At 37.0% G+C, this 5,950-nt stretch overlaps 1 long non-coding RNA gene and 1 pseudogene across 1 annotated transcript; one reads left to right on the forward strand and one right to left on the reverse strand.

Moving 5' to 3' along the window:
- The first annotated feature begins 597 nt into the window (after positions 1–597).
- Positions 598–2,002, forward strand: LOC121766552 (annotated as a pseudogene).
- A 3,040-nt stretch (positions 2,003–5,042) lies between these two features.
- Positions 5,043–5,539, reverse strand: LOC121767909. The gene is made up of 3 exons (XR_006043238.1): positions 5,510–5,539; positions 5,315–5,426; positions 5,043–5,234 (listed from the first exon to the last, which is right to left on the reverse strand). It is a non-coding gene; the product is annotated as an uncharacterized LOC121767909 (long non-coding RNA).
- Between the last annotated feature and the right edge of the window lie 411 nt (positions 5,540–5,950).

Genomic DNA, 5,950 nt, shown 5'->3' on the forward strand with positions numbered 1-5,950 from the left:
TTTAACTAATTAAGAGTATTTTAAACAATAATCATGATTCATTGAGTATTTAAACCAAAGGACACTTCCACGTAATTAGTCACTGAATTTTTTATTTACTTAGTAGTATTTCAAAAATACAACAACTACAACTGCCGCGACTAAAAAAATATAGAATGAATTAACTTTATACGCCGCGTGAGCCCACGCGCCGCCGTTTGACGTGACAGCGGAACCACTCCCCGGCACAATATGTTTTATTCCCATACAATTTTATGTCCTTTCCTCTGTATATCTTTTTCACATTCCATTAAAATAACTGTATGGTAAGTAAAGTATCGAAAAAGCGAAGAGTTGAAAAAGACATTTAATTATATTTACTGAAATTTCGAATTTTAATTATTTCCGTGTGAATTGAAATCACAATCCTTAATTGGGATTTTACTTTTATTGCGTAGAGATGATTTGATTTCTGGTTTTCATTCTTATTTAATGCTCTGTCCATCTGTCAAACCGCGTCCCGTTTTAATACACAACTCTCTCTCCATATGTATATATCGCCGTCCACTCATTAGCTCTATTCTACAACTATTTCTCTCTCTTCACTTCCATCTCCAAAATTTATTTCCTAATTACCCCAAAATTAAACCTCCACATTTATAAAATCAGAGAAAGAGAGCTCAAACCCTGCACTCATACATATGATTATTCCTCCGAGATCCGGCGACGGCTTAATCCCTGCCGCGGGGATTTTTCTAATCCTCCTCCTCCTCGGGCCGTGCGCCGCCATCCGGTCATTCCCCGACGCCGTCCTCGCCGGATTCTCGGAGGCGCCGGAGTACCGCAACGGCGTGGACTGCCCCGCGGCCTCCGCCGATCCCGCAACGTCATGCGACGCCTCATTGGTCCACGTGGCGATGACGCTGGACTCGGAGTACCTCCGCGGTTCAATGGCGGCGGTCCACTCTGTCCTCCGCCACGCCTCCTGCCCGGACCACGTCTTCTTCCACTTCATCGCCGCCGAATTCGACTCCGCCACGCCGCGTGAGCTCACGCGCATCGTCCGATCCATATTCCCCTCCCTCAGCTTCAAAGTCTACATCTTCCGCGAAGACACCGTCATAAACCTAATCTCGTCCTCGATTCGAGTCGCATTGGAAAACCCGCTCAATTACGCCCGGAACTACCTTGGCGAATTGCTCGACCCGTGTGTGAAGCGGGGTCATCTATCTGGATTCGGATCTGGTCCTAGTCGATGACGTGGCGAAGCTCTGGGAGATCGAATTGACGGAAACCGGGTCATCGGGGCTCCGGAATACTGCCACGCGAATTTCACGAAATACTTCACTGACGGGTTCTGGACCGACCCGGTATTGAGCGGGGTATTCGGGTCGAGGAAGCCGTGCTATTTCAACACGGGTGTGATGGTGATGGATTGGAGAGGTGGAGGGAGGGGCATTATCGGAATAAAATAGAGAATTGGATGGAACTGCAGCGGAGGAAACGGATATACGAGCTGGGGTCGCTGCCCCCTTTTTTGCTGGTGTTTGGTGGTGACGTGGAGCAGATCGATCACCGGTGGAACCAGCACGGTTTGGGGGGGTGACAACGTGTCGGGATCGTGTAGGGAGCTGCATCCTGGTCCAGTGAGCCTGCTGCACTGGAGCGGGAAGGGAAAGCCGTGGGTGCGGCTGGATGAGAGGAGACCGTGTCCGTTGGATCATCTGTGGGAGCCCTATGATCTGTACACGTGGCGGGGGAAGAAAGCAACGATTGGGGTTTGTTGGATATTCGAGTTTTTTGTTTTGATTGATTATATTTTTTTTACTATTGGAGAGTAGTGATTCTTGATTATTACTGATTGGAATGAGATCACTTGTTGTACAAACGACGGTGGATTGGGGGTTTTTTTTGTTTTTTAATTGATGAGATATTGAGATGGGGTTTCCTTGGATTTAAGGAACCAATTTTGGGAATTCGGATTCTTTCATTGTTATTTGACTTTTTTTTTGTTCGTTGTTAATTTTTGTTTGAATTTATCAATTTTACAGTTATGGAGACTTTATTACCCATTAATAGGGAAGGTGATTAATTGGCATTGAGCAGTGATTGGGTTTTGAGATGATTCTTTTCCGTTAATGAATTGATTGGTAAAAAATTTATTGATTGATAATAATTGAATAAGGAAATTATTATTTTGTAACGTGGCAAAGTGGGTATGAACCATGAAGGTTATGATTTGCTAACAAGTTGTATCATGAAATGGGCCATTATGGAGTTGACAATGACTTCAAATCCAGATAAGAAAAAGGGTCATGTATGAGATGGGAGTCTTGGGATTTAGGAAGGTTTGCTTTATTTATTAATTTTATTTTTCAAAGAAGAATAACAATGATGAAGTGTTAGGAATAAACCACTGGCATCTCATTAATTTACACCCAATTTTTAAGTCAATAATTTAGGATTCACTAGTAGCCTAGATCTAGAATTGAGATTCTAGTATATAATAAAATTGTGGGATTTTTTTAAATCTGTAGAAATATCATGTCATGTCACGAATCATGCGTATGTAAATATGTAATACTACGTGTTTGGATATTTGAAAATTGAATTTTCGTTCAACATTAGGAAAATCAAGTTTGTTATGATAACCTTTTCATAGATTTATGGCAGGTGTCTTTGAATATGATACCGTGTCTGCGTGCATGCCTCAATTCAGGCCATATTTTCTTTGTTTTGATAATTTAATGTTTTCATATTTGTTAGTAGGGAAAAGTATATAGTTCGTATTGAGTTTCCTCTACCTTCGGGGAAAGAGAAACAAAAAACTAACAAAATTACTAGTCTTAACGAAGTAACACGTTAGGATTGTTCGTATAGTCAAAAATTAATTAATCTAATAAAAGATCTACAAAGGTTTAAGGTTATATTATATGAGGGGGTGTTATATTGCTAACTCACTCTTAAATTGCCAACTACAATTAAATGATATGCACATTGGATTATTAAATCAAGGTATAAGATTATTAATGCACGAATATCAATATGAAGCACAACAAATGTTCTATTAGTGTCAATTAACTAACTTTTAAAAAATATCTCAAAACTTTAAATGATTATAACTATCTCAATTTATATTATTTTTTTACACAAAATATGTCAAATTAAAAATAATTTTGTAAGGATTCTAACGATGTCTCCCTGCATATGTCACGATATCAAAATTTGAAAAAAATATTAAATTTTCGTAAATATCAACTAGCAGTTTAATGTCAATATGACTACTATAATATGTCAATATAATACATAGGGATGTCAATGTAGCCCGTAACCCGTGGGCTGGCCCGAATAGCCCGCCAATTTATAGGTTAGGGTTGGAAATTTCTAGCCCGATAAAATCACAACCCGATTAGCCCGCACTCGATTAACCCGCAACCATTAAGGCCAGACCCGAAAACCCGATAAAATTTCTATTATTCTATTTTTTTTACTCTCAATTCGACATTTCATTGATTAATATTAACTAAAAAAATAACTTTCAATTTTATATTAAATATACAAATTATATATTTAATTTTTATTAATATATAATTGATAAATAATTAAAAACTTCAAATTCACAAAAAAATATATTTAAATTCTAAAACATGCATTAAAATTTTACGAAATATCTCAATATTACTATTTGATCATGTTTATGATTGAGTTTAAGCATATATCTAAATATATCATAATTAAATGTTTTACATTGTATGAATATTAGTAATTTTAATCATTATTTATTGGATTGATCGCATGTTAATATTATCGGTAGCAACCCGATTAACCCGCTGGGCTAGCCCGAAACCCGAGCTTTTAGAGTTAGGGCTGAGCTTTTATAACCCGAAAGAAATCACAACCCGATTAGCCCGCACCCGATTGACCCGCAACCCGAGTAGGGTTGGCCCGAAACCCGACGGGCCAGCCCGATTGACATCCCTAAATACATATACAATGTCAATGCTAAATTTTGTTGATATATTCAATCAATCATATTGATATATTTAGTACACTATTGACAATTAATTCAAAACCTAATTTTGATAGTTTCTTATCTTTTTAAATTTAATTAATAATAAAATGAAATTACACATAGCAATTTATGGACCACTAGATCTTATAAATCTTATGGTTTTAAATTAGTTATAGTTAGCAATTAAAAGTAGAGTTATCAATTCATCACACCCCTATATTATATACTCCCTACGTCCCTCTGTAGTAGAGGCGTTTCATTTTGAGCACTCGTTTTGAAAAAATTATAATAAATAGCTAAAGTGTAAAAAAAGTAAATTAAAAATAGAATAATATAGTTAAGAGTCTTCTCTATATTAATTTTCCTCTTATTTTACATTTTTTCTATTTTAATTATTTATTATCATTTTTTCAAAACGAGTGCTCAAAATGAAACGTCTCTACTCCACTACTACAGAGGGACGAGGGAGTAGCTTTTATCGTTGGAATACATATCTCATAGCAACTCTATTTCTATAATCTTATTCTAACCACAAATTTTTTGTTTAATATTGAATCCAATAATAAACAAGCGATAATCATGCTGTAATAAGACATCTAATTAAATGAAGACTAAGATTATCAGAAAGTTTAATTTTCTAATTAGTTAATTAATTAGACATTAAATTAGATCTAGAAAAAGTACCAATCATTTTCAATACCAAAAATCGTATTTAGCTAAACTTAATTTTATGCTTAGCTAAACGAGGTATAGTTTAGATGAAGATACAGTTGAAAGTTGAAACATTTTAGAGAGAGACAAAATGGATAAAAAATGCTTATATAATACCAGTGAATTCAGCTTCAACGTAACACATGTAAATATCTACATATACATATTTTCAGATCCTCTCCTTCCATCAACATGGAGCACAGTGCTCGTCATGTGACCGTTGAAAGAGATTCAGCCGTTGTTCTCAGCTCACTTTCAACCATCAGATCACGTTTAACTGATATCAGTAAACACGATCTGATTTTGTCGACCAACCAACTCAAGATAGATAACCAGTTAAGGTTTCAAGAAACATAAGTTGGAAAAGAAGAGCCTAACCTTCATCTTTCCGATGCAGTGAAGCTTTGGCTATTCAACTAACCATCAATCTACAGATTCTTCTCACTCTTTGAGAACAGCCACTGTGAAACGGCGTTTTCCTCCTTTTGCTCAAGCGATATAAGAAGTCTTCTGTGCCTATAACATACGCAGCCTATGGTACAAAGCCAGACAAATTTAGCATGATGTTAAGGGTATTTAGGTCGCATAAACCAGCTTCTCTCGTTGGCGTACCTTTAGTGTATTGCAAGCAACCTTGATTTCAAGACCGTTATAAGTTACAAGTTGTTCCGTGTCTCTGGAGATGTCGGGGACCTTGTCTTGAGTCGAAAATTTTCTTTTGTTTCTGTGGATGCCTAATCAGATTAACATATGCACAGGAAAAATAAATGTTTGATGGGGAATTTCATCTGCACATTTTAATGTTACCTCTTCAAGAATCTTGTGGTTTCCCTTTCTTTCTGGACCAACTGCTAGGAGTTCATCGTTCAAATAAGCTGCAAACGAGGGGTCCATGTAGATAGCCGTCTCTTCGGGTTTGTCCTGCTCGTTTTCATGAGCTGAACCGTTTAAACACGTTGGAGAAGGCACCTGCATCAGAAGTTCATGCACAGTATAAGGGTTGTAACCTGAAAGATATACCAATGCTCTGAATAAAACAGGATCCAATCAGTAAACCTACACATTCTATCCGATACAAGTGTCTTCGGGAAGAAGAAAACGTGCATTCTCGTGATAAATATCATCAGAAAATTTTTTAGGACTTCTAGATCTTTCGTATGAATAGAGCTGAATGAGTTTGTTCTCCATCTCCTCGCTTGCAATTGTTTGTAGCTGTAGAATATGGAGGGGCAAACCATTGAATCACAA

Source organism: Salvia splendens, chromosome 15 (assembly GCF_004379255.2).
Source record: "Salvia splendens isolate huo1 chromosome 15, SspV2, whole genome shotgun sequence".
NCBI classification, from domain to species: domain Eukaryota; kingdom Viridiplantae; phylum Streptophyta; class Magnoliopsida; order Lamiales; family Lamiaceae; genus Salvia; species Salvia splendens.